General features: G+C 41.4%; 1 non-coding gene across 1 annotated transcript; it reads left to right on the top strand.

Moving 5' to 3' along the window:
- The first annotated feature begins 4,587 nt into the window (after positions 1–4,587).
- Positions 4,588–24,659, top strand: smco4.S. The gene is made up of 2 exons (XR_005965929.1): positions 4,588–5,168; positions 24,140–24,659. It is a non-coding gene; the product is annotated as a single-pass membrane protein with coiled-coil domains 4 S homeolog (transcript).
- The last annotated feature ends 352 nt before the right edge of the window (positions 24,660–25,011 follow it).

Genomic DNA, 25,011 nt, shown 5'->3' on the forward strand with positions numbered 1-25,011 from the left:
GCAGCTTGTTTATATAAACTATAGTAGTACTTATCTGTTATCTACTGTGTATCCTGTGCTTGAATGGCTGCCCCCATGGCTACACAGCAGCTTGTTTATATAAACTATAGTAGTACTTATCTGTTATCTACAGTGTATCCTGTGCTTGAATGGCTGCCCCCATGGCTACACAGCAGCTTGTTTTTATAACTATAGTTGTGTTTCTAAAGCAAACACACCAGGTGTACCAGTGCAGGGCAACACTACATGATATTGTCTTTCCTTTAAAAAAAATGTTTTTCTGGTGTTGCTGTTCCTTTAAATCAAGTAGCTAACTGATGGTAGAGGAGTGTGTGCAATGGGGTAGGAAGCCTATAACAGTAAACTCTTCCTTTCACTTGGGATGTTACTTATCAAATTATCTGCAATATAGAATTCCCCAAAACAGTTATGGGATTTGTTATTCAGAAACCCTTTATCCAGAATTACAGGAATACCATCTCCCATACATTAAATTGTAATCAAATAATTCACATTTTCTATAAACGATTTCCTTTTTCTCTGTAATACTAAAACGGTACATTGTACTTAATCCCAACTAAAAAAAACAATTCTATTGGGTTTAATTAATTTCTAAATTATTTTATAGTAGATGTAAGGTAAGGTGAAAAAAAAAATATATATGTAGGGACCCGTAGGGTTAATTCCCTACTGAGAGAGCCACATGTCTGAAAATCCCCTGTTGGGCTGAGATATGGGGTTTCCCAGGGTTTGTGTGCTCACACTACAGAGAGTTTGGGATACTAAATCCGGAGGGAGAGGTATTTGGGCTGCTAGTGTTACTTGGGACCTATTGTACTCATTGGGGATAAGGGACTGAGACTCTGATTCTGCCAATGGAGTAATGCGGGACTTGGTCTGGCACGAAGGGCCAGAAAATGGACTGCCACAGGTTCCCAGGGGAGGGGGTCATTATTGTATGATGTAAATGTCGTTTTACTTTCCCTTTAATTTACACTTTCTTTATATAAAGGTGATGTTTTTATAAAAGCAAAGTGTGTGTTGAATGTTATTCCTAATAGGCCAACCCCAGGTGTATTCCCGGATCCCATTAGGTGGAGGCACTGCCGGAGAGGAGTTTCCCAGTACCTTTCACTTAGCAAAGGGGCAAATTATGTGATGTACAACCGTGGCACCAGCAGGGTGGCCAAAAAGGGGTCACACACACACATAAAAACCCGATGGGCCTCTATTCTCGTGGGCCTGCCAACCCAGACCAGCACTCTACTGCTGTTGGAACGGCATGGGGGCTGGAGGGGGTTGTGGCTGGGGCAGGGGGGCCTGGAGGAGGGGTGGGAGCCCCTGTATCAGAAGCCCTGGTGGTCCTTGGACCCGAATATAATATAGGGTTAGTTTACTTAGTTTACTTTTACTTTTTTACTATTCAGAGTTCATCGTATACCTGGGTTCTGTCCTTGTCCACAGGCAAGCTCTGCCCTGCGCTGGGATAAAATATAGGATTGTGCGTTCACCCCATATTTAATAAAGCTGCGTTGTTCCAATGACAGAAACAACTGACACAGAGGAATGATCCATTGTTGGCACAGGCTGAGGATCCCAATATTAAAAAGAAGACTTTTACAGAGATTAGATGCCACTACCCTAATATATCACAGAAATGACGTCCATTCTTTATGTTATTGGTACATTTGCTCCGAGAAGTTTCCATAATCAGCAAAATTTTTAACAATTAAAATTTTTTGAAATGGACCCAGTCCTGTTACCAAAAGGCCAGTAATATAAATCCCTGTAGGCAGGTCTGGCCTATGTACTGTTGTAGTTCTGCTGGAAGGAACCATATCAGATGTGCAAAATGTATAGAATGGTCACAGGAATCCACGGATACTAATTAGAAACATTGGAGCAGAGATTGTGGCAAAGTGGGATGGGGCAGACATTGTTTTTTTTTTTGATTATTATTATTAAAGGACCATTTACATCAAAAAACATTTTTTTTAAAAAAAAAATTTGTTACTACACATCATAAAATAAACACCAAGACAAATAAAACTTTAAAATTGCAAAGCCTTTATTAAGACATAACTTACCGAAACGCCACTTCCGCTCCTGTTCAAAAAAGGTGAAAGGGCGACCATCCATTGTGCGGCACTGGATTTCTCCTCCCTGGCTATGTCAAAATGTTAAAAAAATTTTTACATTTTTTTTGATGTTACTGGTCCTTTAAATACTGTAATACTCATTGTTTATTTGCACATTTTGGATGGGAATCACCTTGACTCCCATTGCAATACCCGGGTACTTTAACAGATGGGATATTAATCCAACCCACTTTTAGGCAAACAAATGCGACTTGTCACCTATTGTATAGCTGCCATGTTAACATTTTAAATGTGTGTGTATTTTACAGTTTGAATAAACACTGTGGGGCAAATTTACTTAAAGGGATACTGGCATGGGGAAAATTTTTTTTTCAAAATGAATCAGTTAATAGTGCTACTCCAGCAGAATTCTGCACTGAAATCCATTTCTCAAAAGAGCAAACAGATTTTTTTATATTCAATTTTGAAATCTGACATGGGGCTAGACATATTGTCAATTTCCCAGCTGCACCAAGTCATGTGACTAGGGGGTTGAAGTTTTTTCTTAAAGAGACAGTACTTCGAGTATCGAATGGTCGAATAGTCGAAGGTTGAAGTAGCCCATTCGATGGTCAAAGTAGCCAAAAAAAACATTCAAAATTCGAAGTTTTTTTCCTCTATTCCTTCACTCGAGCTAAGTAAATGGGCCCCAGTTTGTTTAAAACATTATTCCCAGCAGTGAGACACCTTCCTTAGCAATTTCCCGTTTTCTTAACGGTTTCTTCTTTTTTTATTCCTTAATATTACTCAGAGTTTCTGAAGCAAACCCCGTGCAGGGAAACGCTCCATGATATTTTCATGACTTTTATTTTTTTGGTGGTACAGTTCATTAAAACGATTAAAGCTGTGCAGGGAGCACATTTAGGGCAAGTACCCTAAAATGAATGGTGTCAATGAACACAACGTTTGCATACATTTTTTGCACAATCGCACACCTTTAAAATATTAAAACATTTTTAAAATGACAAACTTTGTGAACTTAAAGTCATTTCATTCAGATGTGACTTTGGTACTTTGAACATGATATGGGGTGGTTCACCTTTAAAGGGGTGGTTCACCTATAAGGTAACTTTTAGTATTTAATATAAAGCCCAATTCTAAGCAACTTTTCAATTGGTCTTCATTATCTATTTTTTATCATTATTTGCCTTTTCTTCTGACTCTTTGCAGCTTTCACTGACCCCTTCTAAAAAAACAATGCTCTGTAAGGTTACAAATGTATTGTTATTGGTAGTGATGGGCGAATTTATTCGATTTGTGAAACCGCTGTGAACAGTTTTCGCCGTTTTGTGAATTTGGTTGGAAATATCGAGAATTTTTCGGTGAAACAGCCTAAATTCACCCATCACTAGTTATTGCTACTTTTTATTACTGATCCTTCTATTCAGACCCTCTCCTATTCATATTCCAGTCTCATATTCAGATTGATGCATGGTTGCTAGGGTCATTTGGACTCTAGCAACCAGATTGCTTACAATGCAAATTGAAGAGCTGCTGAATAAAAAGCTAAATAACTCAAAAACCAAAAATAATGAAAAATGAAAACCGATTTCAAATTGTCTCCAAATATCACTTTCTGCATCATACTAAAAGTTATCTCAAAGGTGAACAACCCCTTTAAGTTAACTTTTAGTATGTGAAAGAATTGCCAATTCTAAGGAACCTTTCAATTGGTCTTCATTCTTGTTTTTATAGTTTTTTTTAACTATTTACCTTCTTCTTCTGACTCTTTATAGCAATCAAATGGGGGTCACTGACCCCATCCAAAAAACAAATGCTCCGTAAGGCTACAAATGTATTGTTATTATTGCTACTTTTTATTATTTATAATTCTATTCAGGTTTTCACCTATTCAGATTCCAGTCTGCATGGTTGCTAGGGTAATTTGGACCCTAGCAACCAGATTGCTGAAATATGCAAACTGGAGAGCTGCTGAATAAAAAGCGAAATAACTCAAAAACCACAAATAATAACAAAAATTAAAACCAAATGCCGATTGCCTTAGAATATCACTCTCTACATCATACAAAAATGAATGCAAAAGTGAACAACCCCTTTAAAGTAACAACCCCTTTAAAGTTTAGGAATATTCTGAGGCAATCGGTATATGGTTTTCATTTTTGTTATTATTTGTGGTTTTTGAGTTATTTCGCTTTTTATTCAGCAGCTCTCCAGTTTGCATATTTGGTTGCTATGGTCCAAATGACCCTAGCAACCGTCCATTGATTTAAATAAAAGACTGGAATATGAATAGGAGAGGCCTGAATAGAAAGAATAGAAAGAGGAGTAATAAAAAGTAGCAGTAACAATTTCTCACCTTACAGAGCATTTGTTTTTTAGATGGGGTCAGCGACCCCCATTTGAAAGCTGGAAAAAGTTAGAAGAAAAAGGCAATTCATTAAAAAATTATTAAAAAAATTGAAGACCAATTGAAAAGTTGCTTATATATAAATGTTAATCTAAAGGAGAACCACCCATTTAAAAATAAAAAAAGAAGACCAATTGAAAAGTTGCTTAGAACAGTCCAATATACTAAAAGTAAGGTGAACCTGCACTGCAACTACTATAAATACTTTGTTCAAGCTCCTCCCCCAAGAGACCCTTGTGCTTCTGGGAGCCCAGGGCAAAACCCGAGCAAGTGCGAGTCCCAGAAGCCTCAGCGGGATGATCCATCAGTCGGTTGTGACTCAGGCTAGAGCTGTCTCTAGTATTGCTGAGCTCTGTATGGATTCCCGTGGCACTGGGTAAAGACTAGAGAAAGGCGATGTTCGTTCTGTTGCAACCGGTCTTTATTCTCTTGTGCCCTTAGGCGCTGAAATAGTTAATGTGAGCAGAGTTGGAGGGGGTGGGGCCCCAGAGTTGGAGGGGGTGGGGCCCCTGCTGCCCCTGTAGCCACGTCACCCTGCGAATCCCTCACCCTCTTCCCTTTCTAATAAAGTTCTCACGTTTGAATGATTTTTTCTCCTCTGCAGCTGCTGCTTGTAGTCTTACTGCTGGGGCTTCCCCTGCTGGGAGCGAGTCGGAGCGGAGGTAAGGGCTGCTGGGTCGGCGGCAACTCTCAGGCAAGGGCTGCTGGGTCGGAGGCAGGGGCTGCTGGGTCGGAGGCAGGGGCTGCTGGGTCGGAGGCAGGGGCTGCTGGGTCGGAGGGCTGCTGCTGGGTCGGAGGGCTGCTGCTGGGTCGTAGGGCTGCTTCTGGGTCGGAGGCAGGCGCTTCTTGGTCGGAGGGCTGCTTGGTCGGCTGTAGGGGTCTCTGCGGGGGCGATCGCCAGAACTAGGAGTGGGGGAGTCGCGGAGCCTGGGGACGGGGTGTCAGTGTATGAGCCCGAGGGGAGCGGAGCAAGGGGGGGAGGCTGCAGTTGGCGCTGCCAGGGGGTCGGCTGGGTTTCTATATGTCACATCCCTCCGCCACTTCTCTCCCCACTGCGACTGCCCAATAACTGTACCAGCCCCGTAACTTTGTAACATAGAGACACACACATTACAATGGAACTCTCCCTACCCCTCTGCTCTACTTCATACAACTAGCTGGCCTATTGACTGCAGCCAACACTCTGTGCCCCGTATGGGCTTGAATAACTTTTACCCCCATTGTCTGTACTGAGCCACCACTATATCCACTAGTCTGAGAGTGGGGCAAGCTGGCACTGCTAAAGTTCACTTATAGTTTATGAACATTTTGTTTTTCTTTTTTTAATTATAGTTTTTAAATTATTTGCCTCTTGCCAACTTTCAAATGGGGGGTCACTGACCCCCAACTAAAAACAAATGCTTTGCAAGGCTACACATGTATTGTTATTACACTTTATTACTCCTCTTTCTAATCAGGCCTCTCCTATTCATATTCCAGTCTCTTATTCAGTGCATGGTTGCTAAGGGAATTTTGATCCTAGCAACCAGATTGCTGAAACTGCAAATAATAAATGGAATTTATCTCAGGCTATCAGTCTTTATATCATACTAAAAGATAACTTGAAGGTGAACAACCCTTTTACACAACAAGCAAAGCAAAAGTTTGCCAACTGTATCCCATTATAATATAAGTCCCAATATCCCTTTAACATGCCACTCCCGGTAACGATGACGGCTGGGGGTGTTGGAATAGTTACCAGACCGGGTGACAGTTGGCACAAAGTCAACCCAGACCTGGGAGATCCCAACAGGATTTCAAACCTTCCTGATCAATATCTACTTGTTCCGCAGACTGGTCATTATCTTGGTCTTCTCCACTGCCCAATAAATTGCCACAACTGTGGCTGCCAGCGCTGGTCCATATATGGCAACTTAATCAACTGGCAGTCGACAACCGGCACCATCTCTCCCTACTATACCTGCTATCCCACAGTCACACTCCCTTCCCAGAGACTATTATCCCACTGTTACTATAGGCACCATCTCTCCCTACTATACCTGCTATCCCACAGTCACACTCCCTTCCCAGAGACTATTATCCACTGTTACTATAGGCACCATCTCTCCCTACTATACCTGCTATCCTACAGTCACACTCCCTTCCCAGAGACTATTATCCACTGTTACTATAGGCACCATCTCTCCCTACTATACCTGCTATCCCACAGTCACACTCCCTTCCCAGAGACTATTATCCACTGTTACTATAGACACCATCTCTCCCTACTATACCTGCTATCCCACAGTCACACTCCCTTCCCAGAGACTATTATCCCACTGTTACTATAGACACCATCTCTCCCTACTATATCTGCTATCCCACAGTCACACTCCCTTCCCAGAGACTATTATCCCACTGTTACTATAGGCACCATCTCTCCCTACAATATATATATATATATATATACTGCCAGTGTATATTGGGCAATGTACTACTGGGATATTGCCCCAGTTCCCAAGGCACTACTTGCGTATTTTACAAAAATGACATCCCGTCGCTCAAGATCCATAAAAATCCAGTTTTATTCAATTTACATAATAAAATTGTTTGCATACTGACCCCTCAACAATCCATCTTACGCATTTGTACCTACCAGTACTTAATCATAGGTAAAATGGAAAACTATCCCCCGAAACAATGTAGATCTTTATAAAAAGATATTGCATAAAACAGCTCATATGTAAATAAACCATTTTCATAATAATATACATTTTTTTAGTAGTATGTACCATTGAGGTCTCTGATGAAGTGCAGTGACACGAAACGCGTCAGACCTCATGGCTCAGGATTACACAGTTTGTTAAAATGTTAAATCTTCAATAAAACTAAAGTTTTTTACCAGCAATCTGAAGACTGAGCGATTCCTTGGGTGATCCGAAGAGTGCGTTGCCTAAAACTTTTGTGTGTGTACCATTGGGTAATCATAAATAGAAAATTGCCATTTTAAAAAAATAAGGGCCGTCCCCTGGGATCGTACAATTCACTGTGCAGACAAACATACCAAACAAACCATACATGTTAGGTCACATGAGCCAATTAACAGACAGACTTCTGTCTTTGCTTCTACACTTCTTCCTGTTACAGTTAAGCTGCCCATAGACGCAAAGATTTCCCTGCAATATCTGACGAACGATCGTACGTCCTCGTCTCCCAACCTGCCATTGACCATTCAGATCAAACAAAAGAAGTAAAGAACAGATCAGCCGATGTTCTGTCCCACAGCAACCGTAGGAAAGTTTTTTGGTTTTTTTTCTCCCTCTCAATGAAACAATCATACTTATGAACAGCAGGGGGAGCCCCCGCCTTACTTCCCAGCCATGCAGAACTCAAGCAGCTTTGTTTATGACGATCCCTAAGCAGCCCAGACCACACTGAGCATGTGCACAGTCTTAGTCTTGCAAAGATGTTTAACAAAGTTACAAGATGGTGACCCCCTGTAGCCAACTTTGAAAGCATAAATCATTTGTTTGATTAGGCTTGTGGTGCAGTAAGTTCATGATTATGTTTAGTATACAAAATACAGCATTTCTTGCCTTATTCTATTTTAGACTTTACATGCCCTTTAAGTGTTCACTTTGGGGGTAAAGTTTTCCTTTAAGTACCGGTAGGTTCGAAACGCGTAAGGTGGATCATTGAGTGGTCAGTATGTAAACAATTTTATTATGTGAATTGAATAAAACTGGATTTTTATGGATCTTGAGCGACGGGATGTGATTTTTGTAAAATACGCATACTGTTATTTGGGGTGGTTTGTCCAAGTAGGGACTGCTCTTTTTTTTTTTTTCTGTCCACAGAGATCTCGTAAGAATAGGAACTCATGCGCTGATCGTCCGTTCCTTATGTTTTTTAGGGTTTTGTCACCCTTTTAAACACCCCAACACATTATTTCATTGGCTCCCTCCATTGCACTTCTGTTTCTTGTCATTTATTTCTTAATCGGTGTAAATTATGAGTGCGGAGAACCCGGCGAGGATTGCTGATCCTACTTAGAAATGTACAGATTGTGTTTGCAGCCTGCGTATGAGAGAGATGCAAGTGCATGCAGCTTTGTATATTGTACATAAACCAGTATATTTCATTTAGCCGTGAGATCTATACGCTCCGCTGAGGTTGTGAGCTCTGCGCGCCTCCGTGTCCTGGATCTGTGAAGTCATTAGCAATTTTATTCAGGTTCCTACTGGGATTTATTAAATTGAGTGTTAAACTGGGGGGGTCAGATGCCACACGTTGCCATGTTTTTTTATTTTTCTGTTGTATGTTGAAGTTTCAGGACTATGCAGGAATTTACACAATATGGCCAAAATGACGATGGTCCCCCATTTCAACCACCTATTCCCAAATTAAAGGGATACTGTCATGGGGATATGTTAATAGTGCTGCTCCAGCAGAATTCTGCACTGAACCAGTTTCTCAAAAGAGCAAACAGATTTTTTTTTTTTTATATTTAATTTAGAAATCTGACATGGGGCTAGACATATTGTCAGTTTCTCAGCTGCCTCCAGTCATGTGACTTGTGCTCTGATAAACTTCAGTCACTCTTTACTGCTGTACTGCAAGTTGGAGTGATATCACCCCCCTCCCCCCCAGCAGCCTAACAGAACAATGGGAAGGTAACCAGATAGCAGCTCCCTAACACAAGATAACAGCTGTCTGGTAGAACAGCACTCAATCGTAAAATCCAGGTCCCACTGACACATTGAGTTAAATTGAGTATGAGAAACAACAGCCGGCCAGAAAGCGGTTCCATTCTAAAGTGCTGGCAGTGAATAAGTTGATTTGTCATGTCCGACAGTGGGGAGCTTATTGCTTTGTACCCCGTTACCCACCAAACATGAAGATGAATGTGTTTCTGTCCCAGAATGACGGAGACGAGATCAGTAGGAGCTGAAATGCCGAAGCCCAGAGGGGCAGCTTCTAATAAGCTTCAGCTTTAGTGAGTTCCCTGCTGTGTAGAACGGATCATTATAGTATTTGGCTTCCCTCGTCCTGACAGTAGTGTTCTTCTGCTGAATTAATAGGCCTGGACTGGCCAAAATGTCATTCATCTAAAACCCTAATTAAGCCCCGATACTTTCCTGCATCTCCATATAATGAACAAGCAAGGCAGGTTATCTGTGGCCGCCCAATTCAACTCTGCAGTGTAGGACTTAATCTCTTCCCAACAGTTCAATTTAAAGGGCTCCTATAACTTTGTTTCTTTTAGATTTGTATATGTTTAAAGGCAATGTAAATAATGCACAATGTCTACAGGTTTAGTCTTGTGTAAACTCATTGCCTCTCAGGCTGACATAAGCTTCCACATCACTTCCCATAACCTCCCAATTGTGTTATCTCCTGACACAATGTAATGGGTGGGATTTATAGCTTGAATAGGGAACAAGGTGTAAGTTACAATGATTGATAAACACCATGGTGTGACCCCTGGTGGTACCCTCCCGATACTGTTAAATGGGGGGGGGGATCAAAATGAATCAGTTAATAGTGCTGCTCCAGCAGAATTCTTCACTGAAATCCATTTCTCAAAAGAGCAGATTTTTTTATATTTAATTATGAAATCTGACATGGGGCTAGACATATTGTCAGTTTCTCAGCTGCCCCAGTCATGTGATTTGTGCTCTGATAAACTTCAGTCACTCTTTACTGCTGTACTGCAAGTTGTAGGGATATCACCCCCCCCCCAGCAGCCTCACAACAGAACAAAGGGAAGGTAACCAGATAACAGCTCCCTAACACAAGATAACAGCTGCCTGGTAGATCTAAGAACCACACTCAATAGTAAAATCCAGGTCCCACTGAGACACATTCAGTTACATTGAGTAGGAGAAACAACAGCCTGCCAGAAAGCAGTTCCATCCTAAAGTGCTGGCTCTTTCTGAAAGCACATGACCAGGCAAAATGACCTGAGATGCACCTACACACCAATATTATAAATAATGTTGGGTTAGGAATTACATTTTATATGGTAGAGTGAATTATATGCAGTGTTATTTAGAAATCAAAACTACAACATAAAAATCATGACAGAATCCCGTTTTGGCATTTTGGTAAGAAGGAGGTCTCCTTAGGTGCCCCCAGTGCTGTGCATTCTGTACCTGTAATGTATTATTCCACTCAATATAAATTAAGGTCTTCCAAGGGGATCGGTACTCTCTTCCAATCTGCTTGAAACACAACCCACTTTCCAATAACCTCACCCCTCTTGGGGTCCATGATTCAGGACTGCCTCCTACCAAAATGACCTTTAGGGGTAAATTATGTCTTAAGCTTTTGTCTAAAAGGGGGACTGTCACCTTGTCAACAAATAACAGCCAAGCTAAATTAGTAATGACCAATTGTACTGACCTGCAGCCTGTGGAAATAGCCACTTCTATCAAATCCTCCCCTTATGCACCTAAACACAGTTGCTGGTAAAGGTACAGGACCTGTTATCCAGAATGCTTGGGACCTGGGGCTTTCCGGTTAATAGTTCTTTCCACAATTTGGATCTTCATACCTTGTCTACTAGAAAATCAAGTAAACATTAAATAAACCAAAGAGGCTGGTTTTGTCTCCAATAAGGATTAATTATATCTTAGTTGGCATCAAGTACAAGTTTTATTATTACAGAGAAAAAGGAAATCCGTTTTGCTTATTTGGATAAAATGAAGTCTATAGGAGATCACCTTTCTGTAATTCGGAGCATTCTGGATTGAGGGTTTCCTGATCGGATCCCATACCGGTACTTTAAGTTACTCTTAGGGGCAGCTTTACATAGGGTCGATTAACCCTCGATATTCGACTGCCGAATGTAAATCCTTCGACTTTGAATATCGAAGACAAAGGATTTACCGCAAATAGTTCGATCGAACGAAAAATCCTTCGATTCGAAGGATTTTAATCCATCGATCAAACTATTTTTCTTCGACGTAAAAAACATTAGAAAGCCTATGGGGACCTTCCCCATAGGCTAATATTGCACTTCGGTAGGTTTTAGGTGTCAAAGTTTTTTTTTTTTTTTTTTAAAGAGACAGTACTTCGACTTTCTCATAGTCGAACGATTTTTAGTTCGAAGCGTTTGATTCGTAGTCGAAGTAGCCAAAAAAATCATTCGAAATTCAAAGTTTTTTTTATTCTATTCCTTCACTCGAGCTAAGTAAATGGGGCCCTTAAAGAACTCCAACTCCTTCAAGCTGTGGATCAGGATACAGAGAAGCACAAAACTGAATCTTTCCTTGTTCTTTTAATAATGACGGCATTTGCCTTCCTTGTGTTCCGGCTCAGAAACAGTAGAAAAAAGTCACTATCGATTTCCGCCTTCCCTCCTAAGCCGAGCGCACTTATTAGGCTTATTATATATGGGCCAGCGTTAGTGCTGAATGGTCAGATACAGACAGATGCTATTGTTTCTACCTGTATATCTGACGATTCAGCTCTACACATAGTAAGTTAGGTTGAAAAAAGACACACGTCCATCAAGTTCAACCTTTTTAACTTTTTTTTTTAATGCAGCATGTTGCACCTTTGTGCTTTATTTATATAAAAAAAAATATATATATATATAGCTATAGCACTTTATATACTTTCTGCAGTCAAATGTACAGAAGGCTCAAACCTGCTACACTTAAAGGCATTTTCTTCTGAGCTGCAAGTTTTAAAAGTTACCCAATAAGAAGGATTTGGCACGATTTTCCGTTATTTTGTCATTTCATTTATATTTGTTGGATGTCACAGCTTGCGGCTGCAAATTGCTTTTCTTCAGGCTGGCGGCAATTCTTCGTGTTAAATCTTGTTTATTGCTAGGGGGCAAATAAAAGGTGCCCAATAGGGGGCTAATGAAATAAATGGCCAGAGGTATATAGGAAATCTCCAGCTATAATGCTATTATTAAAGAGGGTTTTTTTTATAAGTAACTTTCTCTTCCTATGTTTTCAGGGAGAAGTACAGTTCCCTGGGGTGGGGTGGAACCTGGAAGATAAGCTCAGGTTAAATGGGCTGCTGTAGTGTAACTAGGGTTGCCACCTGGCCGGTATTTTACAGGCCTGGCTGGTAAAAATGATGGCTGATCCCGATGTTATTAATAGGGAAAAAGATAAATATATAGGAGGGCCGGTATTTTTTTCCAGAAAAGGTGGCAACCCTAAGTGTAACCAGCACAGAAATGCTGCCAATGCAAAACCATATCCTCCAATATCAATTCAAATACAGGTATGGGATCAGTTATCCGGTAACCCGTTATCCAGAAACCTTTGGAATAATCCAAATTTTAAAAAATGGGTTTTTTTTGTAATAATAAAACAGTATCTTATACTTTATCCTAACTAAGATACAATTAATCCTTGTTGGAAGCAGCTTTTTGGTTTTATTTAATGTTTACATGATTTTCTGGTAGACCTAAGGTATGAAGATATACATTACGGAAATATCCTTATCCGGATAAACTCCAGGTCCCGAGAATTCTAAATAACAGGTCCCATACCTGTACCTACATTTAGCACAATTTGCGGGCCTCTTAATTAGGGATGCACCAAATCCACGATTCGGTATTCTGCCTTTTTCATCAGGATTCGGCCAAATCTTTCTGCTGGCCAAACCGAATCCTAATTTGCATATGCAAATTAGGGGCGGGGAAGTCGCGTGATTTTGTTACAAAACAAGGAAGTAAATGTTTTCTCCTTCCCACCCCTAATTTGCATATGCAAATTAGTGTTCTGTATTTGGCCAAATCTTTGGCAAAGGATTCGGAGGTTCCGCCGAATCCAAAATAGTGGATTTGGTGCATCCCGACTCTCTTAATACTTTAATGCAAATTGGGCAGAGAACAAATATCTTGGCTTGGAAGAGTGGAGCAGTGTCCCTATAGTAGGGTAAAATGAATACATAAAGACTTTATGGACCTAACAGTAATACTGGTTGGCCTTCAGGTTGACTGCATTGGGCCCTTCTGTTGGGGCCAGCCCACCCTTAGAGAAGAATGGTTGGTTATAAAGGGGGACTACCACCTAGCCAACAAAATAACAGCCAAGCTAAATTTGTAATGACTAATTGTTCCGACCTGCAGCCAGTAGACATGGTCCCTTCTATCAAATACTCCCCTTATGCACTTAAACATAGTTGCTGGTACAGGTATGGGACCTGTTATCCAGAATGCTAAGGGTTCAAGCACACGGTAAGAGTCGGGGAGATTTAGTCGCCTATCGACTAATCGCCTCTTCTGCGGGGCGACAATCTCCCGTACTGCCTTCCCCCTGTCTGCCATAATGACAAAATGCCAGCGCCAATGCACTCGCGCGCTTCGATTTCTAAGGTTGCCTCATGAGGAAACTTCAGGCGACTTCGGAAATCAAAGCACCGCAAGTGCATTGGCGCTGGCGTTTTGTCATTATGGCAGACAGGGGGAAGGCAGTACGGGAGATTGTCGCCCCGCAGAAGAGGCGATTAGTCGATAGGCGACTAAATCTCCCCGACTCTGTCCTTGTGCTTGAACCCCAAGTCTACTAGAAAATCATGTAAACATTAAATAAACCCAAAAGGCTGGTTTTCCTTCCAATAAGGATTAATTATATCTTAGTTGGGACCATGAACAAGCTGCTGTTTTATTATTATGGAGAAAAAGGAAATCCGTTTTGATTTAGATAAAATGGCGTCTATGGGAGATGACTTTTCTGTAATTAGGAGCGTTCTTTTTAACGGGTTTCCTGATAACGGATCCCATACCGGTACTTCGTTATACACTTCAAGAACTCAAACTCTTTCAAGCTGTGGATCAGGATACAGAGAAGCACAAAACTGAATCTTTCCTTGTTCTTTTAATAATGACGGCATTTGCCTTCCTTGTGTTCCGGCTCAGAAACCGTAGAAAAAAGTCACTATCGATTTCCGTCTTCCCTCCTCAGCCGAGCGCACTTATTAGGAACAAAGGGAATATTGGCAGAAGAGCGGAGCAGGCAGGAATTAGGTTAAATTAATAGATCTGTTGGCTACAAAGGTGCTGCTGCTGTAAGTTCATTAAATGATATCCCGGCGCTTCAGCACACGCTGGAAACCTTTTGTTGTTTTTCTTGTCACTTGAGATTATTTATCTCCTGCTTTTTGTAGTGTTTGCTGCTAATGGGACTGGATTTTGCTTTGTGGACCATTAGTGAAAGCTTCACCATTAATCATCGCTGGGGCTGTACAGAGTGGGTGTTTGGGGTGGACAAGAATTGGCAGGCAAACTCTAAGGGCTGGGACACACCGGGCGATTTGGGGAGATTTAGTCGCCTGGCGACTAATCGCAGCGACTTTTCTCCCCGAATGCCTCCCCTCACTCTGCGCCTGGATAAAAAGAAAAGTCACCGGCGCTAATCACACACGGCGATTTGTTTTCCAAAGTCGGCCGAAGTTGGCCCACGAGGAAACTTCGGGCGACTTCAGAAAACGAATCGCCGCGTGTGATTAGCGCAGGCGATTTTTCATTTTAGCCAGGCGCAGAGCGAGGGGAGGCATTCGGGGAAGATTGGTCGTGGAAAGTCGTGGCGATTAGTCGCCAGGCGACTAAATCTCCCCAAATCGCCCAGTGTGTCCCAGCCCTAAAAGCTGTGGGGACTGGTGGGTTTAGTAGTCATTGGGCCACAGGAGGTCGGCAAGAATTTGAAAGGGATGATTATAGGACACTTTTCTAAAATGACCAACCCTGTTGTACCAGGTATGGAAACGTTAAGTTAACCAGTTAATCTGTTTAGTGGTCAGGGGTTCCAGCAAACAGGTAAAATTAAGAGTGGGTAGAAAGCTGGCAAAATCGGCACAGGTAGGAGTTTGGGTCGCTCAGATAAACATGATTAATCAGAGATCTGAGAGTAGGGGACAGAGCCTGTAAATGGGATCTTTTCTGTTCCATTCCCAATGCTATTTGGTGCCATTTTACATGTGTTGGAAGATTCCACTGAAACATGACGGTGTTCAGGAGTGTTTATTTGGTCACGCCATGCTTTGCCTGTCTAATGTTCCCCACACTTCATTTTAATGGAACAGTAACACCAAAACATGAACATATCCTTAGAGTAAAGAAAATATAATGTACTGTTGTGTTGCACTAGTGTAGCCATGGGGGCAGCCATTCAAGTACAGGATACACAGTAGATAACAGATAAGTACTACTATAGTTTATATAAACAAGCTGCTGTGTAGCCATGGGGCAGCCATTCAAGCACAGGATACACAGTAGATAACAGATAAGTACTACTATAGTTTATATAAACAAGCTGCTGTGTAGCCATGGGGGCAGCCATTCAAGCACAGGATACACAGTAGATAACAGATAAGTACTACTATAGTTTATATAAACAAGCTGCTGTGTAGCCATGGGGGCAGCCATTCAAGCACAGGATACACAGTAGATGACAAATAAGTTCTGAAGTATCCCATTGTATACAGAGCTTATCTGTTATCTACTGTGTATCCTGTGCTTGAATGGCTGTCCCCATGGCTACACAGCAGCTTGTTTATATAAACTATAGTAGTACTTATCTGTTATCTACTGTGTATCCTGTGTTTGAATGGCTGCCCCCATGGCTACACAGCAGCTTGTTTATATAAACTATAGTAGTACTTATCTGTTATCTGTGTATCCTGTGCTTGAATGGCTGCCCCCATGGCTACACAGCAGCTTGTTTATATAAACTATAGTTGTGTTTTTGAAGCAAACCCATATCTCCCAAAATTTTGGCAATAGAGGGACAAAAAGATTTGCTACTCAGAGCGCAACATTTTTGACCATGCCCATTTTGTGGCCACACCCCTAATTACCATGTTAATTTTACACAATTTGGCAGGTTATGAAAGTTTGAACACATTTCTGTGGTTTTTATCTGTTTTGCTAATGAAGGTGAATTCCCTTTCAAGCTGAAAGTCTCCGTTAGCCCAAGAGACCTGCTTATCTTAAATTGTTACAAATGTATCCAAGTGCATCTCCCACATATTCTGGGCTCTCTGCCAAAAGCCAATTAAGTTACACATTGTATCTTTTTCTGACTGTTCAGTGCAGGAGATAAGTCAGTAGCAATAGAGAACTGCGGGCTGAGCTGTTAAAATCGTGACTGTCCCGTGAAAAACGGCACAGTTGGAGGGGATGCAAACACCCCAGTTTTACCAGTGCAGGGCAGCAGTACATTATATTCTCATTCCTATAAAACACTTGCAATTTCAAGCACAATCGGCATGTTTTTCCCCAGAAATCTAGCAACGTTGCAGGTGCAATGGGGTCGACCGATTGGGGCAACTGCTTCTCTCTGTTGTGTGTTTGGAAAGCTTAGGCAAAATAAAGTTAAATCAAATCATTTTATTTTTGAGGCACATATTAAAATTCTGCAGCTTTTGTCAAGATCATTTGGGGTGCTTGGCTTTTGTGCAGCTAAATCTTCTTTTACTGCTGAAATAATTGCTGCTGTATTTCTGTGAGACAGAAGGTTAGTGTTTGTAATTGAAGGAACAGTAAATCTACTTCTTTTAATTGGGAAATAAATTTCTAATTGTTCTTTCAATAAGACGTTTAATTATCACAATTTTTCTTTGCAGTGTGGGAAATGTAATTGGGCTTCTGGAAAATGCTGCTTGAAAGCTTTTCATGTTGGTGTTTTGATATTTCCCGAAAAAAAAAATAATATAATCCAGTTTATCCCTGTGTAAAGTAACTCATTGTTCACTTTGAGTCTTTGCTTTAAAGTGGCTGCAGTCTGATGTGATCCTACACATGCTGATATTGGCAGCTGCTTTGATTTGATTGTCAGCTTGTTGGCCCGTCTATGGAACGGAGAAGATGGCTTTGATACCTAGTTGTGGCTCATTCAGGTTCAGGTCAGGCTGATTAGAGAATCCTGTTGAATGAGGTTCATATTAGGCCAGAAATGTGTTGTCTAAACAAGATCCCTCCATTTGTTGGCCAAACTATTGGATTTCTGTAGGATGATTTCTGTAGGATATATTCCTTTTAAAAACTATTAAAGTTAGAGCATGGCCTATGGTGCGCATTAGAAGTAGTCGGGTAAGACACGGACCCACCCTCCCTTCACCTGCGCCCGATTTCCGGGTTCCTTTTTATAGCCCTGCCCTGTCGATGACATCACAAAAGGGGTGGGGCAAGCAGGCGCGGCTATAAAACCGGAAGCCAGCAGTGCAAGGTGGCTCGACCCGGACCCGCCTGCCACCCGCAAATGGGAGTGCGAGGTCGGCCTGAACCTGACTGACCCGCGGGTAAACCCACAGGTCCCACGGGTATCAGGCCAGCCCGCACATCACTAGAGCACATATGGCAAGTAATATAAGTGGCCACCTATTCCTCTGAAGGTTACTGGCCTGCGGGTGTTGGGTGGGATGTTGGTGCTACATGGGTGAGGAATGGTTGTTACATGGGTGAGGAATAGTTGCAGGAGGCCGGCATGGGCAGGTCGAGGTTGGGTCTGGGAACTGTAGGTGGAGTTGACAAGCAATCAGTTAACTGGTTAGGGGTTGAAGAACTACTAGTTAAAGTGGCAGCACTACTACTGAAAAAGCAAGGGTTTATTTTGTTTTCTTAACTGAAGAAAGAGTGAGACTAAGGGTAGAACTACACGGGCATTTTGACAACCGGTACCTTCCGTTCCGACACAACGCGAGGAAATGCAGGCGTTGCGTCGGATGCGCTGAATCTAAGGTAAGTACAACTGTCGGATGAAGTCGCAACATGCAGCGCTTACATCCGACAGTCATGTTGGATGCACGCTGCGGCAACGTCCGACAATCCTATTACCTTAGATTCGGCGCATCTGACGTGACGCCTGCGCTTCCTTGCGTCGGAATGGAAGTGATTGGATTTCAAAACGCCTGTGTAGTTCTACCCTAAAGCACTTTCCCAAAACACTGACTCTTCATTGAGTCAGTGTTGCTGTGAATGAACTGTTTATAGGCTGCAGTTAAAACAATTCGGATGGGAGAATTTTCTCGCCAAGAAAAACCTACAGGGGAAAAAAGTTGCACGGTTTGGAAAAAGTCATGCGAAAACTGCCCATTGACTGTGAGTTTTTGGCAAATTGAAACAGATTTAGCCATCACTACTGAAATAATCCTTATTACAACTCCAATTATCAATTGGCTAAATATATTTTTTAAAGGCCATGGGATCCATTATTGGGAAACCCATTATCCAGAAAGGTCAGAATTACGGGATGGCCATCTCCCGTAGACTCCATTTTGTACATATAATCCGAATGTTTAATAATTTCCTTTTTCTGTGTAATAATAAAACAGTAGCTTTTACTTGATCCCAACTAAGATAAAATGAATCCTTATTGGAAGCAAAACCAGCCTATTGGGTTTATTTAATGTTTACATGATTTTCTAGTAGACTTAAGGTATGAAGATCCAAATTACAGAAATATCCCTTACCTGGAAGAGAATGAAAAGAGAAAATGTTTTTTAGTAGACTTAAAGGGATCCTGTCATCGGAAAACATGTTTTTTTCAAAACGCATCAGTTAATAGTGCTGATCCAGCAGAATTCTGCCCTGAAATCCATTTCTCAAAAGAGCAAACAGATTTTTTTATATTCAATTTTGAAATCTGACATGGGGCTAGACATTTTGTCAATTTCCCAGCTGCCCCTGGTCATGTGACTTGTGCCTGCACTTTAGGAGAGAAATGCTTTCTGGCAGGCTGCTCTTTTTCCTTCTCAATGTAACTGAATGTGTCTCAGTGAGACATGAGTTTTTACTATTGAGTGTTGTTCTTAGATCTACCAGACAGCTGTTATCGTGTTTTAGGGAGCTGCTATCTGGTTATCTTCCCATTGTTCTTTTGTTTGGCTGCTGGGGGGGGAGGGAGGGGGGTGATATCACTCCAACTTGCAGTACAGCAGTAAAGAGTGATTGAAGTTTATCAGAGCACAAGTCACATGACTGGGGGCAGCTGGGAAATTGACAATATGTCTAGCCCCATGTCAGATTTCAAAATTGAATATAAAAAAAAATCTGTTTGCTGTTTTGATAAATGGATTTTAGTGCAGAATTCTGCTGGAGTAGCCCTTTTAACTGATGTGTTTTGAAAAATATGTTTTTTCCCATGACAGTATCCCTTTAGGTATGGCTGATACAAATTACGGAAAGATTTGTTATCTGGAAACCTTAGGTCTTGAGCATTCTGGATAACCGGTCCCATACCTGTATTGGTTTAATGCATCCGTGAATCTTGCTCTTCTAATAGTGTGGAACTGGTGATATTTTTGATTCCAAGAAACTTGCAAAACGTACTCCAAATATATCTGTATTATAATGCAGCTCCTTTCTCTGAAGTGAAATCTATATTACTAACCTAAAAATGTCTTGCATGCATTGCTCTAAAAATACATGTTGTTAATAAAAATGTTTCTTAATACTGCTGTAATGATTCCCACTGGCAGAAATACACTTCGTATACTTTCCTCTAAGTGCAGCATCATGTATAATCTTGCCGTATCTCCTTTATAAAATTACATAACCTCCCCTAGTCTGCAAACTGGACAGAGCATGTAATATAGTGAATAAAGTACCCCCTCTTGTAAAATATAAGGATATTATAAGTTACCGAGGAGTTTCATGACCATATAAAAGCTTTGCTTGCTGGAGTTTATTCATCAGGTCGTTCTTCTTCATGGATTTGATTTCAAGGGTTTAAGCTCTGTAAAATATCAAAGTCTAAGGCAGCATAGGTATTACCCTACACTAGGGGTCCCCACTGTTTGGGGATCACTGCCCTACACTAAGCACAATTACGTTGTCCAGTTTGAGCGTATAGTGGTTCTTTATAGATCTGGAAGAATGTTGCCTCTTGGATGTCGCTTCCCTATTCTGCCGTGGTTGGTTGGAAGTCACATGGTGTGGCTTTTTCACAGAATGTTTTTTGCCATTAGGAACATGGCCCTCTCCTCACATTAATTTATTTCTGTCACCAGACCTTAGACAGCCATTGCTTTTTATAGTTTATTATCCACCAGATCCTCCTTCATCAGGGATTTGCTTTTAAGGGTTTAGGCGACTTGCAAATTTTTAAATCCCAAATCCATAGCCTTGCATTTATGGCCACTGGAAGCCAGGCCCAGATTAACAGGCTATATTTATGGCCACTGGAAGCCAGGCCCAGATTAACAGGGTGCCTGAATGGTATTCTGTCACAGCTTGCAGTGTTTGCCTAAGCAGCCAATGGCTCAACTCAATGGCTTCAACAGACCCTTTAATACCTTCCTAGTAACGATGTACACCACCGGTTGGGCGGGTTTGGGTTGTAATTTGTCCAACAATTGCAGGTTAGGGTTGGGTGTGGCTCAAGACTGGGGAAGTACAATTCTCCACTGCTCCTGAAGATGTACTGTCTTGGAACCAGAGACGCACATGGAAGCAATGTAGAGGGTAATAAAATGTGGGTACAGGTTGGGTGTGGGTTGAGTTTTTCCTGACCTGCACATCAATAGGACTCCTATTAGCTTTACAGTCCTCTTTTAAAATAAGTTTTATGTTAAGTTGTGGCATGATGTAGCTGTCGGCAGCCAAACGGGGCCATAAATAGTAGCCCATAGTAGTCTTATTTTGCAGTAGCCTGCTCAGTATCCTAAATCTATGCCAGCATAGGTATTGCCCTACACCAGGGATTCCCAACCTTTTGATCCCGTGAGCAACATTCAGAAGTAAAAGGAGTTGGGGAGCCAAATAAGTGCTTGATTTGGTAGCCTCTATGTGGATTGTGAACCTACATGAGGCTTTTTGGCAGTACACCTGCTTTTTATGCAACCAAAACTTGCCTCCAAATCAGTAATTCAAAAATAAGCACTTGGTATGAGGCCACTGGGAGCAACATCTAAGGGGTTGGAGAGCAACATGTTGCCCACAAACTAGTGGTTGGGGATCACTGCGCTACACTAAACACAACCGGTGGCCGGTTGGAGGGTATGGTGGTCCATTATAGATCTGGAAGAGTTGCCTCTTGTTAGAAAGATGTTGCTTCTCTGTTCTGCCTGCAAGGTTCTGTATATATCTGCAAACAGCACAGTTCCACAGGGGTGATGGGTTGGGTGTCACATGGTGTAGCTTTATTACAGAAAGTTTTTTGCCTTTAAGACAATTCCAACACGGAGTTCCAGTAGTGTAAGGTCTTATGCTGAACTGTTTAACAGGCTGGATGGGGCTTCCGTAAAAGAAAATTATAGCGTTGTGTAGAGAATCTGCTGGAAGAGTGCTGGGTAGATACATTGTATTTACCACTAAATTAGGGGTTTCTAGAGGGATAACTCCTTCAGCTTCAGTTTTTAACAAAGCCATTTATGTTTTCCGGTGCACGCTGCTGTTTCCCAGTAAACCATTATTTAGAAATGAACTGGATCAGTTGGAGGTAGCTCTGAATTGCAGTGATCCTCAGCCAGCACATCCTGACCATTTGCTGGAAGATAAAGAAAAAAAGCCCAACTTCAGCGCCAGTTCTAATTTTTCATCCTGTATACGTGTAGAGAGCCGTTACTAGATATAAAACATTGTATTCTAAATGATAAGAGTGTGATAAGTGTATTCACCATGGGCTGATCTTGTTGTGAGGCCTATAAATTAGACACTCTGCAAGTCCATGTTTGTTTTCAACTCGCTCATGGGTGCAGGTCCTTCTGGGCCTTGATCATTAAGAGCTGGTGCACTGCAGAGTCTTGGATTGTGCCGAAAAGGTGATAGGGCTGCCACAACTTGCTGGTCTATTGGGACCCAAATCAAGGATATCCAATTTGAGCATGTGCTTTTCTTCATGACAGACCATGGTTCTTCTATATCATACTCTTTTGGTAGCACTGAATTGGTTGCAGTCTTTCCATTTCAGTTTACGTACCAAGTTTATCCAATATAGTTAACTAGCCTCCACTCTCCACCTGATTGCCTCCCATGTAAAGTCAAAAATATCTTTAACTTTAGCCCCTCCCGTTTGGGGTTTTATTGCTTTTTATTGATGATGGTTGGAGTTGGAAGGTTCCCTCGCATAATTCAGATTTAGGTTTTCACCTTCTACCTGTTCATGTCCGTGACAAGGAAGGGTCAGCGTTCATACTCCCTATGGTAATTGGTGGGGCAGAACTGCCGCACAGCCGTCACAATTTCATGGTTACATAGTTCAATTCAAGTTGGGTTGAATAAAAGACCAACCCCATCCAAATGAAACCCAGTGTACACTCACAAACAATATAAACCAATATCTATACTAAATGTTGGTTATGTAGTCTGTCTTTATGTGTTCTGTCCCACTAGCCCAAACAGAGATATTATTATGGTGTGACCTGTTGAACAGCACTATCAGTGAATAGTGCTGTAGGGGTCACAATTGGACCTGTCTGTAGCTCTATTGGTGCTTCATGGAACTGCAAATATATTTTTTCAAAAGTTGAGTTGCAGGGTGGGTTGACTAATGTGTTGCTTCAGTGTAGCCTGTGCAGCCTCGTTGAACGACGACTACCGTTGCTTCTTCTCTCTCTCTCGTGCATTTTGCTCATTTCTTCCTTCTTCATCCTCCTCTCTATTGCTGGGTTCAGAGATCATTAGCAAGTGCTTTAAGACTTCATAAGAGCTACTCATATGAGACAATCTGTAAAGACATGGCATTTCTCTTCTTAAAGAGATACTGACACCAAAATTAAACCTTTTTTTACATCTATCATTTTGTCTTTGCATGCTATTTATAATTTTGCCATAACGATGCTTTTACATTACCCATCTGATCCCCCATGTTCCTCTGTGAAGGTGCTGCCATTAGCGATGGGCAAATTTATTCACCAGGCGTGAATTTTCATGTTTTTTTCATGAATTTTGCGAAACTGACGCGAGAATTCGCCGACGTCAACAGTTTTTTGATGCTGGCAACAATTAAACGGACTCTCATTGACTTTAATGTGTGTCAAACGTCGCCGGCATTGTCATCAATTTTGACACCTGCAAAATTTGCGAATTTTTCAGGAAATTCACTAATTTCGTGGCGAAACGGGACAAAATCGCCCATCACTAGCTGCCATATTTTAGCTTCAGCAGTCTGTTAGCATTAGAAACTCTAACTGACATGTTGAGAAGGGACAGCCAGGTTTGGCATTACTTACAAAAGCAGCCCTATCAGTGAAAACCTATCAACATGACCTATAGGTAACTTTTGATGTACATTAATATTTTGAATAATAATTTGTTAGTGTCGGTATCACTTTAACCGACCCGCATACATGATTTTGATAATACTCTTAAATGGGGTTTCCCTAAAGGGCAGGGCTGGATTTACATAGCGGGCGCCCCTAGTGCTGCTGTCATTCGTCGCCCCGTCGCCTCCCTTTTATTCAATCAAATTTTCATCATCAGGACTAGAGCAATGAGGATTGGCGTACAGGAAATTTTAAAAGCTATTGTATCTCCTGCGCTTCCCAGTGTTTCTGAACCAATGTGAGTGTGGTTGGGCAGCATGCCTCCCCCTAAAATCCTGCCGCCCTGGGCCCAGACCTTGGTGGCCTTGCCACAAAAAAATGGCATATTCAGATAGGTTCAAGACATTTTGAACTAAATAGATACCTTATTTCAGAAAAAACACAAATTAAGATGTATTTTAACAACTTGTTTAATTCACAGAAAAACGATCTGCTTCAATCAGAAGAGGCCGTAACTTGGCGTCGCCAGCGCAACCGGATTAAGCTTGAAGGCCAAATAATGCGGCAGCTGAAGGGAAAGCCCAAGAAAGAGACATCGAAAGATAAAAAGGAGAGGAAACAGGCCATGCAAGAGGCCCGGCAGCAGATAACGACTGTAGTGCTTCCCACGCTGGCCGTGGTGGTGGCATTAATTGTCGTATTTGTGTATGTGGCAACGCGTCCAAATACAATAGAATAGTCATCTCATGCACAGCTGCCTTCTGGCAATGGAGCCAAAAACAGATTTTTTTTTTTTAAAGAATTTTACCATTCTGAAAATTTGTAAAATGGACCCTTTAATCACCTGCAGTGTTTTTAGCCAACTGTCCTTTTTATTGAATGTAACAAAGAGCAAATATCAATGACAAACGTGCCATACGTTCCAAGTAAAACAGTTACGGTGCCTTTTTATAGTGATTTTTTTTTTCTTTTTTAATAAAATATGCTTATACAGCAGTGTAAATGACGACATTTAATCTGAAAACAATATTGCCCTTATTTCAATGTGTCAAGAAAAAGAATCTCGTATCTGTATTCTTAACGCAGTGCCAAAGGACTCTACCTTGCGGTGATGTTGATTATCTATATTGTATCCTCCATCTTTGATATTTATTTTTGGAATAAAGAATGAAAAAAATATATTGTGTACTGTCCCCCTTAAAAACAAATTGTGGGTATCTCTGATCCAGGGAGTGCAATGAATTGAGCATTTGTCTTAAAGGAGAAACAAACCCTTAAAGGGCATGTAAAGGCAAAAAAATAAAATTCCATTTTTACTTTCTTTAATGAAAAAGAAACCTATCTCCAATATTC

The sequence above is a fragment of the Xenopus laevis genome, chromosome 2S (assembly GCF_017654675.1).
Source record: "Xenopus laevis strain J_2021 chromosome 2S, Xenopus_laevis_v10.1, whole genome shotgun sequence".
Taxonomy (NCBI): domain Eukaryota; kingdom Metazoa; phylum Chordata; class Amphibia; order Anura; family Pipidae; genus Xenopus; species Xenopus laevis.